This window comes from Anomaloglossus baeobatrachus, chromosome 10 (assembly GCF_048569485.1).
Source record: "Anomaloglossus baeobatrachus isolate aAnoBae1 chromosome 10, aAnoBae1.hap1, whole genome shotgun sequence".
Lineage (NCBI taxonomy): Eukaryota > Metazoa > Chordata > Amphibia > Anura > Aromobatidae > Anomaloglossus > Anomaloglossus baeobatrachus.
This window is the reverse complement of record NC_134362.1, coordinates 18,000,101-18,027,752: the sequence shown is the minus strand read 5'-3', so window position 1 is coordinate 18,027,752 and position 27,652 is coordinate 18,000,101. Positions and strand designations below refer to the sequence as shown.

At 45.1% G+C, this 27,652-nt stretch overlaps 1 protein-coding gene across 1 annotated transcript in view; it reads right to left on the bottom strand.

The window, feature by feature from the left end:
* Window positions 1–6,630, bottom strand: part of EHF (ETS homologous factor) — an 89,668-nt gene extending 83,038 nt beyond the window's left edge. Inside the window, exon 1 of the mRNA XM_075326848.1 lies at window positions 6,545–6,630. The gene's annotated coding sequence lies outside the window, so the exon portion shown is untranslated. The remainder of the gene's footprint in view (window positions 1–6,544) is intronic.
* Window positions 6,631–27,652: the final 21,022 nt, after the last annotated feature.

The window sequence follows — 27,652 nt, the reverse complement described above, 5'->3', positions numbered from 1 at the left end:
GGAGTGAGATAATGCACATAGTATACAGCAGCATGGAAGACATTGTATCCAGTACTAAACTGTGTAGCTGTGAATCCTGCTATAGAGTGAGATAATGCACATAGTATACAGCAGCATGGAAGACATTGTATCCAGTACTAAACTGTGTAGCTGTGAATCCAGCTATGGAGTGAGATAATGCACATAGTATACAGCAGCATGGAAGACATTGTATCCAGTACTAAACTGTGTAGCTGTGAATCCTGCTATAGAGTGAGATAATGCACATAGTATACAGCAGCATGGAAGACATTGTATCCAGTACTAAACTGTGTAGCTGTGAATCCAGCTATGGAGTGAGATAATGCACATAGTATACAGCAGCATGGAAGACATTGTATCCAGTACTAAACTGTGTAGCTGTGAATCCTGCTATAGAGTGAGATAATGCACATAGTATACAGCAACATGGGAGACATTGTATCCAGTACTAAACTGTGTAGCTGTGAATCCAGCTATGGAGTGAGATAATACACTTAATAGACAGCAGCATGGAAGACATTGTATCCAGTACTAAACTGTGTAGCTGTGAATCCAGCTGTGGAGTGAGATAATGCACATAGTATACAGCAGCATGGAAGACATTGTATCCAGCACTAAACTGTATAACTGTGAATCCAGCTATGGAGTGAGATAATGCACATAGTATACAGCAGCATGGAAGACATTGTATCCAGTACTAAACTGTGTAGCTGTGAATCCAGCTATGGAGTGAGATAATACACTTAATAGACAGCAGCATGGAAGACATTGTATCCAGTACGAAACTGTATAACTGTGAATCCAGCTGTGGATTTGATATAATACACTTAGGAGACAGCAGCATGGAAGACATTGTACACCAGTACTAAACTGTGTAGCTGTGAATCCGGCTGTGGATTTGAGATAAGACACTACAAACCAGCTTCATGGAGGATATTATACAGCAATACTGAACTATGTAGCTGTGAGTCCAGCACTGGGGTGAGATAAAACACTTCATAGAAAGTAGCAGCATGGAGGGCATTATATAGCAGTACTGAACTATGTAGCTGTGAGTCCAGCTGTGGTATAAGATAAAACCCTTAGTAGAAGGTAGCAGCATGCAGGGCATTATATAGCAGTACTGTGCAGTGTAGCTGTGAGTCCAGTTATGGTGTGAGATAAAGCTCCTTGTAGAAAGCAGCAGCAACATGGAAGGCATTATACAGCAATACTGAACTATGTAGCTGTGAATGCAGCTGCATGGTTAGAGGAAACACTTAGCAGTAAGCAGAAGCATGGAGAACATTGTACAGCAGTACTGACCTGTGCAGCTGTGCATCCAGCAGTGGGGTGAGATAAAACAGTAGAAAGCAGCAGCACAGGTGACATTATACAGCCTTACTTAGCATTGAGAATCCAGCTATGAGGTGCAATAAATTTGCTAGAAACTGCAGCCAAATCTGCCTGGTTACACCTGTTCTCTCAATGTCCTTCTCCCCTTTGCATAGACTTCAATAGGCAGCTGTATTCTGATTCATCAGTGAGCTAGCAATTTCTCATAGTAAATGATGAATTCAGGAGGCAAAAGGGAGAGGAAGAAGTGGCTCATAAGTGGAGAAAGATAGATATATTGTAAAGTTTCCAACATTCCCTTGTATTATTGATTCATGCACTTTGATAAAATGACCGTGACCATTTCAGACTTAGAACCTGACATCTGATAATCCAGTGACCTGCCAAGTGCGCAGCTGGAGAAGACACAGACTGACAAATGAGCGCCGATGGGGACACTCCTCTGGTCCCTCGTGCACAATTATCATTGAAGTCGATGAGAGCAACAGAAGGTTTGTTCTACTGGATGTTGTATGAAACTGACAAAAAAAATCATGGCATTCTTCATTAATTACAAAAATATGGCTGATTATTTCCAAAAAAACAGACATTGCACCCGTCTAGAGGTTGCATGTGGTATTGCAGATTGGTTCTTTTTATTTTAGCCACAAACCATGGATATGAGTCACAGTTTAGTCCCTGCACAACCTGGACTTGTAATGACAAAACATTGGAAGATCTATTTTTTCCCGTCTCTTTATGGTAACTAAACATTAAAGGGGTTGTCTAGGGTTAAAAAAACCCATACCTGCTCTCTTATTCCAAAACAAAGTACACCTTTCACTTGAACTGCAATACCATAAGCAACCTGCAGACAGGGGAGGCGCTGTTGTTGGAAGTTTTTCTCATCCTGGACAACCCCTTTAAATATTATGCTGCATAAAATTGTGTTTGTGCACTGAGCATATTGAAGTCCCGCTATGACTATATAGCACAGACGAGTTTGTCATTTGGGTCTTAGTGACATGCGTGTCTTGCATCAAGTCTTAAATCCTTCTGCTATCACTCTGTGCTGCTTTTATCCTTAATATTCATAGCCAAGATTGTTGCAACTTTCAGATCTGATCTCTTTTTTGCAATTTTCAAATCTGATCTTTTTTTTGCATCTTCCACATTTCATCCTTTGTTGCAACTTTCAGGTCTGATCCTTTGTTGCAACTTTCAGATTTTATCTTTTTTGCAATTTTCAAATCTGATCTTTTTTTTGCATCTTCCACATTTCATCCTTTGTTGCAACTTTCAGGTCTGATCCTTTGTTGCAACTTTCAGATTTTGTCTTTTTTGCAATTTTCAAATCTGATCTTTTTTTTGCATCTTCCACATTTCATCCTTTGTTGCAACTTTCAGGTCTGATCCTTTGTTGCAACTTTCAGATTTTATCTTTTTTGCAATTTTCAAATCTGATCTTTTTTTTGCATCTTCCACATTTCATCCTTTGTTGCAACTTTCAGGTCTGATCCTTTGTTGCAACTTTCAGATTTTGTCTTTTTTGCCACTTTCACATCTGATCTTTTGTTGCAACTTTCAGATCTGATTGATTAAATTTATTATGAATAGAGGGGAAAACCTCAAATTGCACCTGAAAGATGGGTCAACAATTGTAATATCACAAATGAGGGGGGCTCCTTTTTCCCCTTGACAAGATCTCTGGGGCATCGCTGTCCTGTGTGGATTCCTATCGCACAAACCTGTTTTGCTTTTACTTTGCATTTTTACATATACAGCCAATAATGCAATGACACATACAGTGTAGCTATTCTAATTCATTGTATCAAAAAATAATTTTAACATAAAAATTCTATGTAAAAAAATCAGATAAAAAAGCAATAAATAAACTTCAGAAAATCTCCATATTATTACATTCCAAGCTATAAATTTACACCAATTTTTAGGTGTGTAGAAAATGATGTGTAAGCCCCCAAAAATGGGAACATTTAATTTTTTTTGCTCTTTCTAGTAATAAAATAAAAATATTATACTGATATCTTTTTATTTACTTATTTTTTATTTAGAAATTAATCTTCCGAAACCATAATCCTTAATCCTCCTGATTTTTTTTTATTTTTTACAAGAGCTTCTTATAACAAACCTTTGTCCCTTTTTTCCAAGGAAAAGGAAGAAAAAGGAGAAAAAAATAAACAAAAAAACAAACCTCACAAGCTGATGAATTTCCATGTAATACATAATAGTTAACTTTTTTCTGGACCAAAAAAAATCAGGTAAAAGATGAGTCGCCAAGTTTAGAGCAATTCACACGAATCCAGCAGGAGAAAAACTTTGAAACACTCTGAAAACTGTAGAAAAACTTCTGCTGACGCGTTTCAAGACATTAATTGGCCTTAAGTCTTAGCAATAATACCAAAATATGATACCGTCCTTAAAGGGTTAAATTATTTTATTTATTCACTTTTTTTTTTTACATCTCAGTAATTACAAAACAAATCCATTATGATATATGTTTGGAAAAGGCAAAAAAAATGTACTTTCCCTTTAAAAAAAAAAAAAAAAAAGGATTTGTCATATGAATGCCAACTAGTATGCTGATGGATTATCTAACAATATATATATATATATATATATATATATATATATATATATATATATATATATATATATATATATATATATATATATATATATATAAATAGATAGATATATATATATAGATATATATATATATTTATTTTTTTTTTCTTCCTATTAAGAAGAAGAAGCTTCTGCTATCTCTAATCATGAAGATAATATAAAGTCATAATATAGAATCTAAATATTTTGGGGCTTTGTTGTTGTTGATGTTTACATGAAAATATAAAAATGTGTCTCATGTAAACAGTTGCAGCTTTTCCCACCTTATTAGTAAATCATCTCGTTGCCATTTGTTGCTGATTTTCCTCATTCCTGGGGCTTTAGTTTCTGCGGGGGGTTAGTTGTTGGGATTTGCAAGAACTGAGCATCAAATGTGTAAAGTACAATGAAATAGATGGTAGTTCTGGCGGGTGTGAGGCTCCTGGTCCTCTATACAGGGCAGGTGGATATATGGTCCTCTATACAGGGCAGGTGGATATATGGTCCTCTATACAGGGCAGGTGGATATATGGTCCTCTATACAGGGCAGGTGGATATATGGTCCTCTATACAGGGCAGGTGGATATATGGTCCTCTATACAGGGCAGGTGGATATATGGTCCTCTATACAGGGCAGGTGGATATATGGTCCTCTATACAGGGCAGGTGGATATATGGTCCTCTATACAGGGCAGGTGGATATATGGTCCTCTATACAGGGCAGGTGGATATATGGTCCTCTATACAGGGCAGGTAGATATATGGTCCTCTATACAGGGCAGGTGGATATATGGTCCTCTATACAGGGCAGGTGGATATATGGTCCTCTATATAGGGCAGGTAGATATATGGTCCTCTATACAGGGCAGGTGGATATATGGTCCTCTATACAGGGCAGGTGGATATATGGTCCTCTATACAGGGCAGGTAGATATATGGTCCTCTATACAGGGCAGGTGCTGCCGGTGCCAGGAGGTAGTGACACTTCTGATGGCCCCTGAATTACACACAATTCTGCCCACAAACAAGACTCTGCCTCCGCCAGGGTGTATATATATACACAGGACTAGGGTGGGAGTAAGGCCCAGTATCTGATGTGGAACTACAAGTCCCAGTATTGTCGTCCAGGTTTCATAAAACTGTTATATCGCTAAAATGATAGAAATAGATGATAGATAGATAAATAGAGGGAGGGATAGATAGATAGATAGATAGATAGATAGATAGAGGGATAGATAGATAGATAGATAGATAGTGGGATAGATAGATAGATAGATAGATAGATAGATAGATAGATAGATAGATAGATAGATAGATAGATAGATAGAGGGATAGATAGATAGATAGATAGTGGGATAGATAGATAGATAGATAGATAGATAGATAGATAGATAGATAGATAGATAGATAGATAGATAGAGGGATAGATAGATAGATAGATAGATAGATAGATAGATAGATAGATAGATAGATAGATAGATAGAGGGATAGATAGATAGATAGATAGATAGATAGATAGATAGATAGATAGATAGATAGATAGATAGATAGATAGAGGGATAGATAGATAGATAGATAGATAGATAGATAGATAGATAGATAGAGGGATAGATAGATAGATAGATAGATAGATAGATAGATAGATAGATAGATAGATAGATAGTGGGATAGATAGATAGATAGATAGATAGATAGATAGATAGATAGATAGATAGATAGATAGATAGATAGATAGATAGATAGAGGGATAGATAGATAGATAGATAGATAGATAGATAGATAGATAGATAGATAGATAGAGAGATAGATAGATAGATAGATAGATAGATAGATAGATAGATAGATAGATAGATAGATAGAGGGATAGATAGATAGATAGAGGGATAGATAGATAGATAGATAGATAGAGGGATAGATAGATAGATAGATAGATAGATAGATAGATAGATAGATAGATAGATAGATAGATAGATAGATAGAGGGATAGATAGATAGATAGATAGATAAATAGATAGATAGATAGATAGATAGATAGATAGAGGGATAGATAGATAGATAGATAGATAGATAGATAGATAGATAGATAGATAGATAGATAGAGGGATAGATAGATAGATAGAGGGATAGATAGATAGATAGATAGAGGGATAGATAGAGGGATAGATAGATAGAGGGATAGATAGATAGATAGATAGATAGATAGATAGATAGATAGATAGATAGATAGATAGATAGATAGATAGGTATTTTCTGGCTTTACATAGGACTGCAGGTAAACTTTAAACATCCCATTAATTCAGAAAGTAATCCCACGTAACACAACTGATTAAACTAAGATTTCCGATGTCTTTCTACCCAGTTTCCCTCTTGTCACAGAATTATGCCAGTGTCTTATTTGTGGATTCGCAGTCTCAGCTCTGCTACATCTGTTTGTTATATACATATCTTTGCCGTCCTGATATCACGATCGCTTATCTGTGGTTCGCAGGTGAACTTCGCATTATCCTGAGGCTACACGGCAGCACGCTCAGCTCTGCTACATCTCTAGGACGGCTATGCTTGGGGGGTGTCGGGGAGCACTTACCTGCCCGCAGGTGTGTACTGAGTGTCATCCACAGATAGCCCGGGCACCGGCACACCTGTCCCAGGCAGGAGATAAGCGGCACTGGAATAGCAGCACACTCGCACACGCGGACACTAGCACACACACACCGTTTGCGTTGTTAAATATTTGTGGCAGTGACGAGTTATCAGCCAATCAGGGTTTTTTCCCGGTGTCACTTCCTTTTATATATGACTTGGTCACAGCAGAATAAAATACTATCACAGCCATGTGCACTTGGCACCTGAAAGTGACACAAAACAGGTTTAACTGGTGTCTGGGTGAAGTAACTGTGCAAGAAAAGGGGGGGCAGCGTGGGCAGAAGAGGAAGGGGAGGGGGGGCAAAACTTTCTGCCTAACTTTTGAGTAACTCTTATGAAAGATCCTTTTATATACGAGATGAAGGACTGCAGTTGATGACAATTTCAGAGTTTTGTCTGTAAAATAAAACGGCAAACAGTTTTCAGGCAACTGAACGCTTCCCCTGCTGGCCGTGGCACTATAATTATAGGGTGCAGCTATAGTCATGGCTGAAAGTGTTGGCACCCTTGGAATTGTTTCAAAAAATGAAGTATTTCTCCCAGAAAATTATTGCAATTACACGTTTTGTTATACACAGGTTTATATCCATTCCGTGATTTGGAACAACACAGTAAAAACAGAGAAAAATAGGCAAAGTGGACATAATTTCACATAAACCCCCCAAAATTGTGGGCACCTTTCCAAATTTGTGGATAAACAACCTTATTTCAACCATATGATGATCGTTCAAGGTCAACTGTGGCAAGTAACAGGTGTGGGCAATATGAAAATCACACCTGAAACCAGATAAAAAGGGGAGAAGTTGACTCAGTCTTTGCATTGTCTGTGTGTGCGACACTAAGCATGGAGAAATGAAAGAGGAGAAGAGAACTGTCTGAGGACTGGAGAACCAAAATTATTGAAAAATATTAACAGGGTTATAAGTCCATCTCCAGAGATCTTGATGTTCCTTTGTCCACGGCGCGCAACATAATCCAGAAGTTTACAACCCATGGCACTGTAGCTAAGCTCCCTGGATGTAGACAGCGGAGAAAAATTGATGAAAGGTTCGCATATAGGATAGTCCGGATGGTGGATAAGCTCCTGGTAAGTTCCAAAGAAATTCAAGCTGTTCTGCAGTCCAGGGGCATCAGGGTCAGCATGAACTATCCATCCACATCTGAATGAAATGAAACGCTACGGAGAAAACCCCAGAGGACCACGCTGCTGATTCAGAAACATATAAAAGCCAAAATGTACGTGAGTAATCAAAATCCTTCTAGGAAAGCATCTTGTGTGGACAGCTTAGGTTAAAGTAGAACTTTATTGGTAAAGCACATCATTCTGCTGTTTTCTGAAGCCTACAAAGTAAAAAATACAGTACCTACAGTCACACATAGTGGAGGCTCAAAGATGTTCTGGATGTGTTTTGCTGCCTCTGGCACTGGGTGTCTTAGCTATGTACAAGATATCATGAGATCTGAAGATTACCAAAGGATTTTGGGTGGCAATGTAGAGCCCAGTGTCAAAAAGCTGGGGGTGCATCCTAGGTCATGGTCTTCCAGCAGGACAATGACCCCAGACACTTCAAGAAGCCCCAGAAATGGATGGAAACAAAGTGCTGGAGAGTTCTGAAGAGGCCGCAATGAGTCAGGAGCTAAACCCCATTGACACCTGTGGAGAGATCTGAAAATTGGGAGAAGAGAAGAGGAGAGGAGAGGAGAGGAGAGAAGAGGAGATGAGAGGAGAAGAGAGGAGAAGAGAGGAGAAGAGAAGAGGAGAAGAAAAGAGAGAAGAGAGAAGAGAAGAGGAGAGGAGAAGAGAGAAGAGAAGAGAAGAGGAGAAGAGAGGAGAAGAGAGAAGAGAAGAGGAGAGGAGAAGAGAGAAGAGAAGAGGAGAAGAGAGAAGAGAAGAGGAGAGGAGAAGAGAGAAGAGAAGAGAAGAGGAGAAGAGAGGAGAAGAGAGGAGAAGAGAGAAGAGAAGAGGAGACGCCTTCAGATATGAGAGACCTGGAGACGATTATAAAGAAGAGTCCGAGATTCCAGGTGAGAGGAGGAAGAAGCTTGTGGACTATTATAGGAAGCGATTAATTGCAATTATTTATTCCAAAGGGCGCAGCCAAATTTTAAGGTGAGGGGGGGCAACAATTTTTTAAGACCCATTTTTGGAATATTGTGTGAAATTATGTCCAATTTACCTTTTTTTCCTTTGATTTTTTGTGTTGTTCCATTACACACAAAGGATATAAACATATGAATAAAAAATGTGTCATTTTCTGGGAGAAATACTTCATTTTCTGGAACAATTTCAAGGGTGCCAACACTCGGCCATGACTGTACATGTATCTATAGGCAGTTAGCTCCCCCTGGTGGTGGCTGCCAGTGGTCACAAATTTATCATTGATCAGGTCAGTAAAACGTACCGCTCATATATAATTATCTATGCTGCTAGCGCCCCCTAGTGGTAGCTGCAACCAGACAGAATTGTATCATTTGTCAGGACAGAACACAACTCCCCATATGGATATTATACAATGAGCACTGGATTGTGGACCAAACGGAATAACGGAATAGTGGAGACTTACTTCAACAAAGGGCTAGAGCTCTTAGGGGTCCATTTCTGAAATTTGATATAGGACCATGTCATGCAGCACGTGGCTTAGATGTGGACCCTTATCACAGCACCGTGGCTCAGTAGTTAGCTCTGTATGGTGTGTCAGTAGTTAGCTCTGTATGGTGTCTCAGTGGTTAGCTGTGTATGGTATCTCAGTGGTTCACTCTGTACGATGTCTCAGTGGTTCGCTCTGTATGGTGGCTCAGTGGTTAGCTCTGTATGGTGGCTCAGTAGTTAGCTCTGTATGGTGTCTCAGTGGTTAGCTGTGTATGGTATCTCAGTGGTTCACTCTGTACGATGTCTCAGTGGTTCGCTCTGTATGGTGGCTCAGTGGTTAGCTCTGTATGGTGGCTCAGTAGTTAGCTCTTGATGGAGTCTCAGCAGTTAACGTTGTATGGTGTCTCAGTGGTTAGATCTGTATGGTGTCTCAGTGGTTAGCTCTGTATGGTGTCTCAGTGGTTAGCTCTGTATGGTGTCTCAGTGGTTAGCGCTGTATGGTGTCTCAGTGGTTAGCTCTGTATGGTGTCTCAGTGGTTAGCTCTGTATGGTGTCTCAGTGGTTAGCTCTGTATGGTGTCTCAGTGGTTAGCTCTGTATGGTGTCTCAGTGGTTAGCTCTGTATGGTGTCTCAGTGGTTAGCGCTGTATGGTGTCTCAGTGGTTAGCTCTGTATGGTGTCTCAGTGGTTAGCGCTGTATGGTGCCTCAGTGGTTAGCTCTGTATGGTGCCTCAGTGGTTAGCGCTGTATGGTGCCTCAGTGGTTAGCTCTGTATGGTGTCTTAGTGGTTAGCGCTGTATGGTGTCTCAGTGGTTAGCTCTGTACAGTAGCTTAGTGGTTAGCGCTGTATGGTGTCTCAGTGGTTAGCGCTGTATGGTGTCTCAGTGATTAGCTTTGTATGGTGTCTCAGTGGTTAGTTCTGTACAGTAGCTCAGTGGTTAGCTCTGTATGGTGTCTCTGTGGCTAGCTCTGTATGGTGTCTCAGTGGTTAGCTCTGTATGGTGTCTCAGTGGTTAGCTCTGTATGGTGCCTCAGTGGTTAGCTCTGTATGGTGTCTCAGTGGTTAGCGCTGTATGGTGTCTCAGTGGTTAGCTCTGTATGGTGTCTCAGTGGTTAGCGCTGTACAGTGTCTCAGTGGTTAACTCTGTATGGTGGCTCAGTGGTTAGCTCTGTACAGTGCCTCAGTGGTTAGCTCTGTACAGTGCCTCAGTGGTTAGCTCTGTATAGTGCCTTAGTGGTTAGCTCTGTATAGTGCCTTAGTGGTTAGCTCTGAATGTTGTATCGGTGGTTAGGTCTGTATAGTGTTTCAGTAATTAGCTCTGTACGATATCTCAGTGGTTAGCTCTGTATGGTGTCTCAGTGGTTAGCGCTGTATGGTGTCTCAGTGGTTAGCACTGTATGGTGTCTCAGTGGTTAGCGCTGTATGGTGTCTCAGTGGTTAGCTCTGAATGGTGTCTCAGTGGTTAGTTCTGTATGGTGTCTCAGTGGTTAGCTCTGAATGGTGTCTCAGTGATTAGCTCTGTATGGTGTCTCAGTGGTTAGCGCTGTATGGTGTCTCAGTGGTTAGCGCTGTATGGTGTCTCAGTGGTTAGCTCTGAATGGTGTCTCAGTGATTAGCTCTGAATGGTGTCTCAGTGGTTAGCATTGTACGATATCTCAGTGGTTAGCTCTGTATGGTGTCTCAGTGGTTAGCATTGTACGATATCTCAGTGGTTAGCTCTGTATGGTGTCTCAGTGGTTAGCTCTGTATGGTGTCTCAGTGGTTAGCTCTGTATGGTGTCTCAGTGGTTAGCATTGTACGATATCTCAGTGGTTAGTTCTGTATGGTGTCTCAGTGGTTAGCATTGTACGATATCTCAGTGGTTAGCTCTGTATGGTGTCTCAGTGGTTAGCATTGTACGATATCTCAGTGGTTAGCACTGTATGGTGTCTCAGTGGTTAGCATTGTACGATATCTCAGTGGTTAGCACTGTATGGTGTCTCAGTGGTTAGCATTGTACGATATCTCAGTGGTTAGCACTGTATGGTGTCTCAGTGGTTAGCATTGTACGATATCTCAGTGGTTAGCTCTGTATGGTGCCTCAGTGGTTAGCTCTGTATGGTGTCTCAGTGGTTAGCTCTGAATGGTGTCTCAGTGGTTAGCGCTGTATGGTGTCTCAGTGGTTAGCTCTGTATGGTGTCTCAGTGATTAGCTCTGTACGATATCTCAGTGGTTAGCTCTGTACGATATCTCAGTGGTTAGCGCTGTATGGTGTCTCAGTGGTTAGCTCTGTATGGTGTCTCAGTGGTTAGCGCTGTATGGTGTCTCAGTGGTTAGCGCTGTATGGTCTCAGTGGTTAGCTCTGAATGGTGTCTCAGTGGTTAGCTCTGAATGGTGTCTCAGTGGTTAGCTCTGAATGGTGTCTCAGTGGTTAGCTCTGAATGGTGTCTCAGTGGTTAGCTCTGAATGGTGCCTTAGTGGTTAGCTCTGTATGGTGTCTCAGTGGTTAGCTCTGAATGGTGTCTCAGTGGTTAGCTCTGAATGGTGTCTCAGTGGTTAGCTCTGTATGGTGTCTCAGTGGTTAGCGCTGTATGGTGTCTCAGTGGTTAGCTCTGAATGGTGTCTCAGTGGTTAGCGCTGTATGGTGTCTCAGTGGTTAGCTCTGTATGGTGTCTCAGTGGTTAGCTCTGTACGATATCTCAGTGGTTAGCTCTGTATGGTGTCTCAGTGGTTAGCTGTGTATGGTGTCTCAGTGGTTAGCTCTGTATGGTGTCTCAGTGGTTAGCTCTGTATGGTGTCTCAGTGGTTAGCTGTGTATGGTGTCTCAGTGGTTAGCTCTGTATGGTGTCTCAGTGGTTAGCTCTGTATGGTGTCTCAGTGGTTAGCGCTGTATGGTGTCTCAGTGGTTAGCGCTGTATGGTGTCTCAGTGGCTAGCTCTGAATGGTGTCTCAGTGGTTAGCTCTGAATGGTGTCTCAGTGGTTAGCGCTGTATGGTGTCTCAGTGGTTAGCTCTGAATGGTGTCTCAGTGGTTAGCTCTGAATGGTGTCTCAGTGGTTAGCTCTGAATGGTGTCTCAGTGGTTAGCGCTGTATGGTGTCTCAGTGATTATCTCTGTACGATATCTCAGTGGTTAGCTCTGAATGGTGTCTCAGTGGTTAGCTCTGAATGGTGTCTCAGTGGTTAGCTCTGAATGGTGTCTCAGTGGTTAGCGCTGTATGGTGCCTCAGTAATTAGCTCTGTATGGTGTCTCAGTGGTTAGCTGTGTATGGTGCCTCAGTGGTTAGCGCTGTATGGTGTCTCAGTGGTTAGCGCTGTATGGTGTCTCAGTGGCTAGCTGTGTATGATGTCTCAGTGATTATCTCTGTACGATATCTCAGTGGTTAGCTCTGAATGGTGTCTCAGTGGTTAGCTCTGAATGGTGTCTCAGTGGTTAGCTCTGAATGGTGTCTCAGTGGTTAGCGCTGTATGGTGCCTCAGTGATTAGCTCTGTATGGTGTCTCAGTGGTTAGCTCTGTATGGTGCCTCAGTGGTTAGCGCTGTATGGTGTCTCAGTGGTTAGCTCTGTATGGTGCCTCAGTGGTTAGCACTGTATGGTGTCTCAGTGGTTAGCTCTGTATGGTGCCTCAGTGGTTAGCTCTGAATGGTGTCTCAGTGGTTAGCTGTGTATGATGTCTCAGTGGTTAGCGCTGTATGGTGTCTCAGTGGTTAGCTCTGTACGATATCTCAGTGGTTAGATCTGTACGATATCTCAGTGGTTAGCTCTGTACGATATCTCAGTGGTTAGCTGTGTATGGTGTCTCAGTGGTTAGCTCTGAATGGTGTCTCAGTGGTTAGCTCTGTATGGTGTCTCAGTGGTTAGCTGTGTATGGTGTCTCAGTGGTTAGCTCTGAATGGTGTCTCAGTGGTTAGCGCTGTATGGTGTCTCAGTGGTTAGCTCTGTATGGTGTCTCAGTGGTTAGCTGTGTATGGTGTCTCAGTGGTTAGCTCTGAATGGTGTCTCAGTGGTTAGCTCTGAATGGTGTCTCAGTGGTTAGCACTGTATGGTGTCTCAGTGGTTAGCGCTGTATGGTGTCTCAGTGGTTAGCTCTGAATGGTGTCTCAGTGGTTAGCGCTGTATGGTGTTTCAGTGGTTAGCTCTGTATGGTGTCTCAGTGGTTAGCTGTGTATGGTGTCTCAGTGGTTAGCTCTGTATGGTGTCTCAGTGGTTAGCTCTGTATGGTGTCTCAGTGGTTAGCGCTGTATGGTGTCTCAGTGGTTAGCTCTGTATGGTGTCTCAGTGGTTAGCTCTGTATGGTGTCTCAGTGGTTAGCTGTGTATGGTGTCTCAGTGGTTAGCTCTGTATGGTGTCTCAGTGGTTAGCTCTGTATGGTGTCTCAGTGGTTAGCGCTGTATGGTGTCTCAGTGGTTAGCTCTGTATGGTGTCTCAGTGGTTAGCGCTGTATGGTGCCTCAGTGGTTAGCTCTGTATGGTGCCTCAGTGGTTAGCGCTGTATGGTGCCTCAGTGGTTAGCTCTGTATGGTGTCTTAGTGGTTAGCGCTGTATGGTGTCTCAGTGGTTAGCTCTGTACAGTAGCTTAGTGGTTAGCGCTGTATGGTGTCTCAGTGGTTTGCGCTGTATGGTGTCTCAGTGATTAGCTTTGTATGGTGTCTCAGTGGTTAGTTCTGTACAGTAGCTCAGTGGTTAGCTCTGTATGGTGTCTCGGTGGCTAGCTCTGTATGGTGTCTCAGTGGTTAGCTCTGTATGGTGTCTCAGTGGTTAGCTCTGTATGGTGCCTCAGTGGTTAGCTCTGTATGGTGTCTCAGTGGTTAGCGCTGTATGGTGTCTCAGTGGTTAGCTCTGTATGGTGTCTCAGTGGTTAGCGCTGTACAGTGTCTCAGTGGTTAACTCTGTATGGTGGCTCAGTGGTTAGCTCTGTACAGTGCCTCAGTGGTTAGCTCTGTACAGTGCCTCAGTGGTTAGCTCTGTATAGTGCCTTAGTGGTTAGCTCTGTATAGTGCCTTAGTGGTTAGCTCTGAATGTTGTATCGGTGGTTAGGTCTGTATAGTGTTTCAGTAATTAGCTCTGTACGATATCTCAGTGGTTAGCTCTGTATGGTGTCTCAGTGGTTAGCGCTGTATGGTGTCTCAGTGGTTAGCACTGTATGGTGTCTCAGTGGTTAGCGCTGTATGGTGTCTCAGTGGTTAGCTCTGAATGGTGTCTCAGTGGTTAGTTCTGTATGGTGTCTCAGTGGTTAGCTCTGAATGGTGTCTCAGTGATTAGCTCTGTATGGTGTCTCAGTGGTTAGCGCTGTATGGTGTCTCAGTGGTTAGCGCTGTATGGTGTCTCAGTGGTTAGCTCTGAATGGTGTCTCAGTGATTAGCTCTGAATGGTGTCTCAGTGGTTAGCATTGTACGATATCTCAGTGGTTAGCTCTGTATGGTGTCTCAGTGGTTAGCATTGTACGATATCTCAGTGGTTAGCTCTGTATGGTGTCTCAGTGGTTAGCTCTGTATGGTGTCTCAGTGGTTAGCTCTGTATGGTGTCTCAGTGGTTAGCATTGTACGATATCTCAGTGGTTAGTTCTGTATGGTGTCTCAGTGGTTAGCATTGTACGATATCTCAGTGGTTAGCTCTGTATGGTGTCTCAGTGGTTAGCATTGTACGATATCTCAGTGGTTAGCACTGTATGGTGTCTCAGTGGTTAGCATTGTACGATATCTCAGTGGTTAGCACTGTATGGTGTCTCAGTGGTTAGCATTGTACGATATCTCAGTGGTTAGCACTGTATGGTGTCTCAGTGGTTAGCATTGTACGATATCTCAGTGGTTAGCTCTGTATGGTGCCTCAGTGGTTAGCTCTGTATGGTGTCTCAGTGGTTAGCTCTGAATGGTGTCTCAGTGGTTAGCGCTGTATGGTGTCTCAGTGGTTAGCTCTGTATGGTGTCTCAGTGATTAGCTCTGTACGATATCTCAGTGGTTAGCTCTGTACGATATCTCAGTGGTTAGCGCTGTATGGTGTCTCAGTGGTTAGCTCTGTATGGTGTCTCAGTGGTTAGCGCTGTATGGTGTCTCAGTGGTTAGCGCTGTATGGTCTCAGTGGTTAGCTCTGAATGGTGTCTCAGTGGTTAGCTCTGAATGGTGTCTCAGTGGTTAGCTCTGAATGGTGTCTCAGTGGTTAGCTCTGAATGGTGTCTCAGTGGTTAGCTCTGAATGGTGCCTTAGTGGTTAGCTCTGTATGGTGTCTCAGTGGTTAGCTCTGAATGGTGTCTCAGTGGTTAGCTCTGAATGGTGTCTCAGTGGTTAGCTCTGTATGGTGTCTCAGTGGTTAGCGCTGTATGGTGTCTCAGTGGTTAGCTCTGAATGGTGTCTCAGTGGTTAGCGCTGTATGGTGTCTCAGTGGTTAGCTCTGTATGGTGTCTCAGTGGTTAGCTCTGTACGATATCTCAGTGGTTAGCTCTGTATGGTGTCTCAGTGGTTAGCTGTGTATGGTGTCTCAGTGGTTAGCTCTGTATGGTGTCTCAGTGGTTAGCTCTGTATGGTGTCTCAGTGGTTAGCGCTGTATGGTGTCTCAGTGGTTAGCGCTGTATGGTGTCTCAGTGGCTAGCTCTGAATGGTGTCTCAGTGGTTAGCTCTGAATGGTGTCTCAGTGGTTAGCGCTGTATGGTGTCTCAGTGGTTAGCTCTGAATGGTGTCTCAGTGGTTAGCTCTGAATGGTGTCTCAGTGGTTAGCTCTGAATGGTGTCTCAGTGGTTAGCGCTGTATGGTGTCTCAGTGATTATCTCTGTACGATATCTCAGTGGTTAGCTCTGAATGGTGTCTCAGTGGTTAGCTCTGAATGGTGTCTCAGTGGTTAGCTCTGAATGGTGTCTCAGTGGTTAGCGCTGTATGGTGCCTCAGTGATTAGCTCTGTATGGTGTCTCAGTGGTTAGCTGTGTATGGTGCCTCAGTGGTTAGCGCTGTATGGTGTCTCAGTGGTTAGCGCTGTATGGTGTCTCAGTGGCTAGCTGTGTATGATGTCTCAGTGATTATCTCTGTACGATATCTCAGTGGTTAGCTCTGAATGGTGTCTCAGTGGTTAGCTCTGAATGGTGTCTCAGTGGTTAGCTCTGAATGGTGTCTCAGTGGTTAGCGCTGTATGGTGCCTCAGTGATTAGCTCTGTATGGTGTCTCAGTGGTTAGCTCTGTATGGTGCCTCAGTGGTTAGCGCTGTATGGTGTCTCAGTGGTTAGCTCTGTATGGTGCCTCAGTGGTTAGCACTGTATGGTGTCTCAGTGGTTAGCTCTGTATGGTGCCTCAGTGGTTAGCTCTGAATGGTGTCTCAGTGGTTAGCTGTGTATGATGTCTCAGTGGTTAGCGCTGTATGGTGTCTCAGTGGTTAGCTCTGTACGATATCTCAGTGGTTAGATCTGTACGATATCTCAGTGGTTAGCTCTGTACGATATCTCAGTGGTTAGCTGTGTATGGTGTCTCAGTGGTTAGCTCTGAATGGTGTCTCAGTGGTTAGCTCTGTATGGTGTCTCAGTGGTTAGCTGTGTATGGTGTCTCAGTGGTTAGCTCTGAATGGTGTCTCAGTGGTTAGCGCTGTATGGTGTCTCAGTGGTTAGCTCTGTATGGTGTCTCAGTGGTTAGCTGTGTATGGTGTCTCAGTGGTTAGCTCTGAATGGTGTCTCAGTGGTTAGCTCTGAATGGTGTCTCAGTGGTTAGCACTGTATGGTGTCTCAGTGGTTAGCGCTGTATGGTGTCTCAGTGGTTAGCTCTGAATGGTGTCTCAGTGGTTAGCGCTGTATGGTGTTTCAGTGGTTAGCTCTGTATGGTGTCTCAGTGGTTAGCTGTGTATGGTGTCTCAGTGGTTAGCTCTGTATGGTGTCTCAGTGGTTAGCTCTGTATGGTGTCTCAGTGGTTAGCGCTGTATGGTGTCTCAGTGGTTAGCTCTGAATGGTGTCTCAGTGGTTAGCTCTGTATGGTGTCTCAGTGGTTAGCTGTGTATGGTGTCTCAGTGGTTAGCTCTGTATGGTGTCTCAGTGGTTAGCTCTGTATGGTATCTCAGTGGTTAGCGCTGTATGGTGTCTCAGTGGTTAGCTCTGAATGGTGTCTCAGTGGTTAGCTCTGTATGGTGTCTCAGTGGTTAGCTCTGTATGGTGTCTCAGTGGTTAGCTGTGTATGGTGTCTCAGTGGTTAGCTCTGAATGGTGTCTCAGTGGTTAGCGCTGTATGGTGTTTCAGTGGTTAGCTGTGTATGGTGTCTCAGTGGTTAGCTCTGTATGGTGTCTCAGTGGTTAGCTCTGTATGGTGTCTCAGTGGTTAGCGCTGTATGGTGTCTCAGTGGTTAGCGCTGTATGGTGTCTCAGTGGTTAGCGCTGTATGGTGTCTCAGTGGTTAGCTCTGTATGGTGTCTCAGTGGTTAGCTGTGTATAGTGCCTCAGTGGTTAGCGCTGTATGGTGCCTCAGTGGTTAGCGCTGTATGGTGTCTCAGTGGTTAGCTCTGTATGGTGTCTCAGTGATTAGTTCTGTACGATATCTCAGTGGTTAGCGCTGTATGGTGTCTCAGTGGTTAGCTCTGTATGGTGTCTCAGTGGTTAGCTCTGAATGGTGTCTCAGTGATTAGCTCTGTATGGTGTCTCAGTGGTTAGCTCTGAATGGTGTCTCAGTGGTTAGCTCTGAATGGTGTCTCAGTGGTTAGCTCTGTATGGTGTCTCAGTGGTTAGCTGTGTATGGTGTCTCAGTGGTTAGCTCTGTATGGTGTCTCAGTGGTTAGCTCTGTATGGTGTCTCAGTGGTTAGCGCTGTATGGTGTCTCAGTGGTTAGCGCTGTATGGTGTCTCAGTGGTTAGCGCTGTATGGTGTCTCAGTGGTTAGCTCTGTATGGTGTCTCAGTGGTTAGCTGTGTATGGTGCCTCAGTGGTTAGCGCTGTATGGTGCCTCAGTGGTTAGCGCTGTATGGTGTCTCAGTGGTTAGCTCTGTATGGTGTCTCAGTGATTAGTTCTGTACGATATCTCAGTGGTTAGCGCTGTATGGTGTCTCAGTGGTTAGCTCTGTATGGTGTCTCAGTGGTTAGCTCTGAATGGTGTCTCAGTGATTAGCTCTGTATGGTGTCTCAGTGGTTAGCGCTGTATGGTGTCTCAGTGGTTACCTCTGAATGGTGTCTCAGTGGTTAGCTCTGTATGGTGTCTCAGTGGTTAGCGTTGTATGGTGTCTCAGTGGTTAGCTCTGTATGGTGCCTCAGTGGTTAGCGCTGTATGGTGTCTCAGTGGTTAGCTCTGAATGGTGTCTCAGTGGTTAGCTCTGTATGGTGCCTCAGTGGTTAGCGCTGTATGGTGTCTCAGTGGTTAGCTCTGAATGGTGTCTCAGTGGTTAGCTCTGTACGATATCTCAGTGGTTAGCTGTGTATGGTGTCTCAGTGGTTAGCTCTGTATGGTGTCTCAGTGGTTAGCTCTGTATGGTGTCTCAGTGGTTAGCGCTGTATGGTGTCTCAGTGGTTAGCTCTGAATGGTGTCTCAGTGGTTAGCGCTGTATGGTGTCTCAGTGGTTAGCTCTGTATGGTGTCTCAGTGGTTAGCTCTGTACGATATCTCAGTGGTTAGCTCTGTACGATATCTCAGTGGTTAGCTGTGTATGGTGTCTCAGTGGTTAGCTCTGTATGGTGTCTCAGTGGTTAGCTGTGTATGGTGTCTCAGTGGTTAGCTCTGTATGGTGTCTCAGTGGTTAGCTCTGTATGGTGTCTCAGTGGTTAGCGCTGTATGGTGTCTCAGTGGTTAGCGCTGTATGGTGTCTCAGTGGCTAGCTCTGAATGGTGTCTCAGTGGTTAGCTCTGAATGGTGTCTCAGTGGTTAGTGCTGTATGGTGTCTCAGTGGTTAGCGCTGTATGGTGTCTCAGTGGTTAGCTCTGAATGGTGTCTCAGTGGATAGCTCTGAATGGTGTCTCAGTGGTTAGCTCTGAATGGTGTCTCAGTGGTTAGCACTGTATGGTGTCTCAGTGATTATCTCTGTACGATATCTCAGTGGTTAGCTCTGAATGGTGTCTCAGTGGTTAGCTCTGAATGGTGTCTCAGTGGTTAGCTCTGAATGGTGTCTCAGTGGTTAGCGCTGTATGGTGCCTCAGTGATTAGCTCTGTAAGGTGTCTCAGTGGTTAGCTGTGTATGGTGCCTCAGTGGTTAGCACTGTATGGTGTCTCAGTGGTTAGCGCTGTATGGTGTCTCAGTGGTTAGCGCTGTATGGTGTCTCAGTGGCTAGCTGTGTATGATGTCTCAGTGATTATCTCTGTACGATATCTCAGGGGTTAGCTCTGAATGGTGTCTCAGTGGTTAGCTCTGAATGGTGTCTCAGTGGTTAGCTCTGAATGGTGTCTCAGTGGTTAGCGCTGTATGGTGCCTCAGTGATTAGCTCTGTATGGTGTCTCAGTGGTTAGCTCTGTATGGTGTCTCAGTGGTTAGCTCTGTATGGTGCCTCAGTGGTTAGCGCTGTATGGTGTCTCAGTGGTTAGCTCTGTATGGTGCCTCAGTGGTTAGCGCTGTATGGTGTCTCAGTGGTTAGCTCTGTATGGTGCCTCAGTGGTTAGCTCTGAATGGTGTCTCAGTGGTTAGCTGTGTATGATGTCTCAGTGGTTAGCGCTGTATGGTGTCTCAGTGGTTAGCTCTGTACGATATCTCAGTGGTTAGCTCTGTACGATATCTCAGTGGTTAGCTCTGTACGATATCTCAGTGGTTAGCTGTGTATGGTGTCTCAGTGGTTAGCTCTGAATGGTGTCTCAGTGGTTAGCTCTGTATGGTGTCTCAGTGGTTAGCTGTGTATGATGTCTCAGTGGTTAGCGCTGTATGGTGTCTCAGTGGTTAGCTCTGTACGATATCTCAGTGGTTAGCTCTGTACGATATCTCAGTGGTTAGCTCTGTACGATATCTCAGTGGTTAGCTGTGTATGGTGTCTCAGTGGTTAGCTCTGAATGGTGTCTCAGTGGTTAGCTCTGTATGGTGTCTCAGTGGTTAGCTGTGTATGGTGTCTCAGTGGTTAGCTCTGAATGGTGTCTCAGTGGTTAGCGCTATATGGTGTCTCAGTGGTTAGCTCTGTATGGTGTCTCAGTGGTTAGCTGTGTATGGTGTCTCAGTGGTTAGCTCTGAATGGTGTCTCAGTGGTTAGCTCTGAATGGTGTCTCAGTGGTTAGCACTGTATGGTGTCTCAGTGGTTAGCGCTGTATGGTGTATCAGTGGTTAGCTCTGTACGATATCTCAGTGGTTAGCTCTGTACGATATCTCAGTGGTTAGCTGTGTATGGTGTCTCAGTGGTTAGCTCTGTATGGTGTCTCAGTGGTTAGCTCTGTATGGTGTCTCAGTGGTTAGCGCTGTATGGTGTCTCAGTGGTTAGCTCTGAATGGTGTCTCAGTGGTTAGCTCTGTATGGTGTCTCAGTGGTTAGCTGTGTATGGTGTCTCAGTGGTTAGCTCTGTATGGTGTCTCAGTGGTTAGCTCTGTATGGTGTCTCAGTGGTTAGCGCTGTATGGTGTCTCAGTGGTTAGCTCTGAATGGTGTCTCAGTGGTTAGCTCTGTATGGTGTCTCAGTGGTTAGCTCTGTATGGTGTCTCAGTGGTTAGCTGTGTATGGTGTCTCAGTGGTTAGCTCTGAATGGTGTCTCAGTGGTTAGCGCTGTATGGTGTTTCAGTGGTTAGCTCTGTATGGTGTCTCAGTGGTTAGCTGTGTATGGTGTCTCAGTGGTTAGCTCTGTATGGTGTCTCAGTGGTTAGCTCTGTAGGGTGTCTCAGTGGTTAGCGCTGTATGGTGTCTCAGTGGTTAGCGCTGTATGGTGTCTCAGTGGTTAGCGCTGTATGGTGTCTCAGTGGTTAGCTCTGTATGGTGTCTCAGTGGTTAGCTGTGTATAGTGCCTCAGTGGTTAGCGCTGTATGGTGCCTCAGTGGTTAGCGCTGTATGGTGTCTCAGTGGTTAGCTCTGTATGGTGTCTCAGTGATTAGTTCTGTACGATATCTCAGTGGTTAGCGCTGTATGGTGTCTCAGTGGTTAGCTCTGTATGGTGTCTCAGTGGTTAGCTCTGAATGGTGTCTCAATGGTTAGCTCTGTATGGTGTCTCAGTGGTTAGCGCTGTATGGTGTCTCAGTGGTTAGCTCTGTATGGTGTCTCAGTGGTTAGCTCTGAATGGTGTCTCAGTGGTTAGCTCTGAATGGTGTCTCAGTGGTTAGCTCTGTATGGTGTCTCAGTGGTTAGCTGTGTATGGTGTCTCAGTGGTTAGCTCTGTATGGTGTCTCAGTGGTTAGCTCTGTATGGTGTCTCAGTGGTTAGCGCTGTATGGTGTCTCAGTGGTTAGCGCTGTATGGTGTCTCAGTGGTTAGCGCTGTATGGTGTCTCAGTGGTTAGCTCTGTATGGTGTCTCAGTGGTTAGCTGTGTATGGTGCCTCAGTGGTTAGCGCTGTATGGTGCCTCAGTGGTTAGCGCTGTATGGTGTCTCAGTGGTTAGCTCTGTATGGTGTCTCAGTGATTAGTTCTGTACGATATCTCAGTGGTTAGCGCTGTATGGTGTCTCAGTGGTTAGCTCTGTATGGTGTCTCAGTGGTTAGCTCTGAATGGTGTCTCAGTGATTAGCTCTGTATGGTGTCTCAGTGGTTAGCGCTGTATGGTGTCTCAGTGGTTAGCTCTGAATGGTGTCTCAGTGGTTAGCTCTGTATGGTGTCTCAGTGGTTAGCGCTGTATGGTGTCTCAGTGGTTAGCTCTGTATGGTGCCTCAGTGGTTAGCGCTGTATGGTGTCTCAGTGGTTAGCTCTGAATGGTGTCTCAGTGGTTAGCTCTGTATGGTGCCTCAGTGGTTAGCGCTGTATGGTGTCTCAGTGGTTAGCTCTGAATGGTGTCTCAGTGGTTTGCTCTGAATGGTGTCTCAGTGGTTAGCTCTGTACGATATCTCAGTGGTTAGCTGTGTATGGTGTCTCAGTGGTTAGCTCTGTATGGTGTCTCAGTGGTTAGCTCTGTATGGTGTCTCAGTGGTTAGCGCTGTATGGTGTCTCAGTGGTTAGCTCTGAATGGTGTCTCAGTGGTTAGTTCTGTATGGTGTCTCAGTGGTTAGCTCTGAATGGTGTCTCAGTGGTTAGCTCTGTATGGTGTCTCAGTGGTTAGCTGTGTATGGTGTCTCAGTGGTTAGCTCTGTATGGTGTCTCAGTGGTTAGCTCTGTATGGTGTCTCAGTGGTTAGCGCTGTATGGTGTCTCAGTGGTTAGCTCTGAATGGTGTCTCAGTGGTTAGCTCTGTATGGTGTCTCAGTGGTTAGCTCTGAATGGTGTCTCAGTGGTTAGCTCTGTATGGTGTCTCAGTGGTTAGCTCTGTATGGTGTCTCAGTGGTTAGCTCTGAATGGTGTTTCAGTGGTTAGCGCTGTATGGTGTCTCAGTGGTTAGCTCTGAATGGTGTCTCAGTGGTTAGCTCTGTATGGTGTCTCAGTGGTTAGCTCTGTATGGTGTCTCAGTGGTTAGCTCTGTATGGTGTCTCAGTGGTTAGCTCTGAATGGTGTCTCAGTGGTTAGCTCTGTATGGTGTCTCAGTGGTTAGCTCTGTATGGTGTCTCAGTGGTTAGCTCTGAATGGTGTTTCAGTGGTTAGCGCTGTATGGTGTCTCAGTGGTTAGCTCTGAATGGTGTCTCAGTGGTTAGCTCTGTATGGTGTCTCAGTGGTTAGCTCTGTATGGTGTCTCAGTGGTTAGCTCTGTATGGTGTCTCAGTGGTTAGCTCTGTATGGTGTCTCAGTGGTTAGCGCTGTATGGTGTCTCAGTGGTTAGCTCTGTATGGTGTCTCAGTGGTTAGCGCTGTATGGTGTCTCAGTGGTTAGCTCTGTATGGTGTCTCAGTGGTTAGCTCTGTATGGTGTCTCAGTGGTTAGCTCTGTATGGTGTCTCAGTGGTTAGCTGTGTATGGTGTCTCAGTGGTTAGCTCTGAATGGTGTCTCAGTGGTTAGCTCTGAATGGTGTTTCAGTGGTTAGCGCTGTATGGTGTCTCAGTGGTTAGCTCTGAATGGTGTCTCAGTGGTTAGCTCTGTATGGTGTCTCAGTGGTTAGCTCTGTATGGTGTCTCAGTGGTTAGCTGTGTATGGTGTCTCAGTGGTTAGCTCTGAATGGTGTCTCAGTGGTTAGCTCTGAATGGTGTCTCAGTGGTTAGCTCTGTATGGTGTCTCAGCGGTTAGCTGTGTATGGTGTCTCAGTGGTTAGCTCTGTATGGTGTCTCAGTGGTTAGCTCTGTATGGTGTCTCAGTGGTTAGCTCTGTATGGTGTCTCAGTGGTTAGCTCTGTATGGTGTCTCAGTGGTTAGCGCTGTATGGTGTCTCAGTGGTTAGCTCTGAATGGTGTCTCAGTGGTTAGCTCTGTATGGTGCCTCAGTGGTTCGCGCTGTATGGTGTCTCAGTGGTTAGCTCTGTATGGTGCCTCAGTGGTTAGCGCTGTATGGTGTCTCAGTGGTTAGCTCTGAATGGTGTCTCAGTGGTTAGCTCTGTATGGTGCCTCAGTGGTTAGCGCTGTATGGTGTCTCAGTGGTTAGCTCTGAATGGTGTCTCAGTGGTTAGCTCTGTATGGTGTCTCAGTGGTTAGCTGTGTATGGTGTCTCAGTGGTTAGCTCTGTATGGTGTCTCAGTGGTTAGCTCTGTATGGTGTCTCAGTGGTTAGCGCTGTATGGTGTCTCAGTGGTTAGCTCTGAATGGTGTCTCAGTGGTTAGCTCTGTATGGTGTCTCAGTGGTTAGCTCTGAATGGTGTCTCAGTGGTTAGCTCTGTATGGTGTCTCAGTGGTTAGCTCTGTATGGTGTCTCAGTGGTTAGCTCTGAATGGTGTTTCAGTGGTTAGCGCTGTATGGTGTCTCAGTGGTTAGCTCTGAATGGTGTCTCAGTGGTTAGCTCTGTATGGTGTCTCAGTGGTTAGCTCTGTATGGTGTCTCAGTGGTTAGCTCTGTATGGTGTCTCAGTGGTTAGCTCTGAATGGTGTCTCAGTGGTTAGCTCTGTATGGTGTCTCAGTGGTTAGCTCTGTATGGTGTCTCAGTGGTTAGCTCTGAATGGTGTTTCAGTGGTTAGCGTTGTATGGTGTCTCAGTGGTTAGCTCTGAAAGGTGTCTCAGTGGTTAGCTCTGTATGGTGTCTCAGTGGTTAGCTCTGTATGGTGTCTCAGTGGTTAGCTCTGTATGGTGTCTCAGTGGTTAGCGCTGTATGGTGTCTCAGTGGTTAGCTCTGTATGGTGTCTCAGTGGTTAGCTCTGTATGGTGTCTCAGTGGTTAGCTCTGTATGGTGTCTCAGTGGTTAGCTCTGAATGGTGTCTCAGTGGTTAGCTTTGAATGGTGTCTCAGTGGTTAGCTCTGAATGGTGTCTCAGTGGTTAGCTCTGTATGGTGTCTCAGTTGTTAGCTGTGTATGGTGTCTCAGTGGTTAGCTCTGTATGGTGTCTCAGTGGTTAGCTCTGTATGGTGTCTCAGTGGTTAGCTCTGTATGGTGTCTCAGTGGTTAGCTCTGTATGGTGTCTCAGTGGTTAGCGCTGTATGGTGTCTCAGTGGTTAGCTCTGAATGGTGTCTCAGTGGTTAGCTCTGTATGGTGCCTCAGTGGTTCGCGCTGTATGGTGTCTCAGTGGTTAGCTCTGTATGGTGCCTCAGTGGTTAGCGCTGTATGGTGTCTCAGTGGTTAGCTCTGAATGGTGTCTCAGTGGTTAGCTCTGTATGGTGCCTCATTGGTTAGCGCTGTATGGTGTCTCAGTGGTTAGCTCTGAATGGTGTCTCAGTGGTTAGCTCTGTATGGTGCCTCAGTGGTTAGCGCTGTATGGTGTCTCAGTGGTTAGCTCTGAATGGTGTCTCAGTGGTTAGCTCTGTATGGTGTCTCAGTGGTTAGCGCTGTATGGTGCCTCAGTGGTTAGCTGTGTATGATGTCTCAGTGGTTAGCTCTGTACAGTGGCTCAGTGGTTAGATCTGTATGGTGGCTCAGTGGTTATCACTGTTGCTTTGCACTGCTGGACACTTGGGGTCAAATCTCACCAAGGACAACATCTGTAAGGAGTTTGTATGTTCTCTCCATGTTTGCGTGGATTTTCTCCAGTTTTCTCCCACATTCCATAGACATAGTTATATGGAATGTAGAGTGTGAGCCCCAATGGGGACAGTGATGATCACATCTGTAAAGTGCGATTGTGGCAAAGACAGACAGGTTGTATGAATCATGTGCAACAACTTTTTCATCATATTACACCATAAATTTACTATTTTTGAGTGCAGAAATTTTTAAAAAATGCTGACACCACCCAGAACCCGCCAAGAAAAGAAGGCTAATACAGCAGCCAATAGGTCACTGCTGGGGATACAGTGCAGCATGGGGCTTACATAGAAGAGAGTGTAAATGGGCCACCCATGATGGTGCCAGTGCACAGCCACCCAGTGCTTGTTTCCTCTCCTTCCCTTCCTCGACTGTTGGGCCAGACTCTATAGAGAAGTCTCACTAACAGGTTTGTGCCACCCGGTAGCAATGGGAATGCTACCAACCATAGGCGGACATATCATTGGTGCAGCCGCACAGGGGCCTAAGGGGTCAGGGGGCCCATTTCTACCTCCAACGTAGGTGCAATTGCGCAATTTGATGTTTTTTTGGATTGAGAAGGGCCCATACACTGCTTCTGTACAGGGATCAGTTTCTGAGTGTGTCACATGTGCGTGCAAAAAGCAAAAAAGAGAAACGCTGCGAGCAAGGACGACACTCAACACACTGAAATAGAAAAAAGCCATCACTGGCTGCCAGGAGGAGCTTTCTCATGTCTGTGGTAGAACGGAGAGAGCCCAGCAGCAAGGGTCAAACGATCATGGTCGTCGGGTCCCAGCACGGGGGATCAGGGGCCCGCAGATCCAGGGCATTACAACAATGACTGGTATATGGTGCTCAGTGAAGAGAGGCGTATGGCTGGGACCACCTTTTCATCGGGCCCAAGTAAGAGCCGCAGCAGAGGGTGCTGACACTTTCACCACATGGCTAATTTGCAAGCAAAACCCTTCTAGGGCATCACATGCAAATTACCCATGTGGTGGAAACAAGGTCTGTGGAGCAGAGCACCAGCGTGACACCACGTGGCCCAGCGTGCAGCAGCGTGATGAGGTCATCACTCTGTGACCTCATCACACTGCTGCAGGCAGAGTCACGGAACGGAGGTAGGGATCTGCTATCACCCGGCACTGGCATTAGGCTTGGTTCAGACCTGTGCGATTAGTAAAGAATCGCGACAGCTTAGTATTAGGACTTCGGTCAGGTCTACGACCATTGTCCTCTTTGCAGTCTGGATATTACAGGACTTGCACATACATTTGTCACCAAAATTGTGTCCGGTAAAGGATAGAGACTGGTCCCAAGACTCGGATAAAGCAGCCAAGACTGCCCTTTGTCAATAATGTCATGTTTGACAAAGAAAGGTGTCATCGGTTTCCTTGAGCAAAATTTGGCCAAGTAGTTGCTGCAGCGCGGCTCCATCTTCACTCCTCTGTGGTCTGGACACGGCCCAGTCTGCAATAGTGAAGATCAATGTGCATGTGTTTGTGTTGCAATTATGCATCAGACAGGATCCTGCTCCTTTAATTGAAGCTTTCCCGTCATGTGCTACACCGACATCTCCTGAAACAACCGCACTGTTTTGTCAGCAATGAGCATTTAGGTCATCCGGAGGGATGTGCCCGGCAAAGAGGAGTGTTCTGAGAAAACCGGAGACAAATATGTACACAATATCTGGTGTCCACCGAGACGTGCAGAATCGCAGATAGATCGGAGGTAGCGGCTGCACCCCCAAATCCCCCGCGAGCATTGCCAGATCCCATGTCACTCCATAACCTGGCACTGCAGACGTGCACCGAGGGGCCCGGAGCAAACACCTCATTTACCGGGATAACAACACTCCAAATTTACTGGTATCCCGTCTCTGCCAAATGGAAGACCAGAATGCCGGACGGCGCTGCGGAGATTGTCCGTGCAATGGAAGAAATTCATTTTCCAGTTCTTCTACAAGAGCGGAGTCATCAGTTCCCACCATTGTCTTTCTAGGCTTTTTACCGCTCTGGGTATTAGGCCATGTGCGCACTAGAAAGTGACTTTTTCTTAAGGAAAATCCGGACCCTCTGAAAGAATCCCGCACCCGCGGTAAAAAAAAACGCACCAAAACAACAACGAAATTCGCATGCGGTTTTGGTGCGGATTTGCCGCGGTTTTTCCGCAGGTTGGTCCCTGTGGATTTTAACCACTATCTATGGCAAAAACCGCAAGTAACATGTGCATTAATTCCACAGCGGAAATTCCGCAAGTAAATCCGCGGGTATAAAAAACGCAGTGTGCGCACAGCATTCTCTTTATACCCATAGGTTTTGCAGGGGAAGGACGGCAGCAATGATAGACATATTTTCTGCAGCAAATCCGCGGTAAATCTGCAACGTGCGCACATAGCCTTAGAGCGGTAACTAGAAGCTATGGGCTCCCAATGTAAAATGTGGCAACTGTACCAGAAAGCTGTTTGGGCATCCACAAGGACCAGGTCCAGG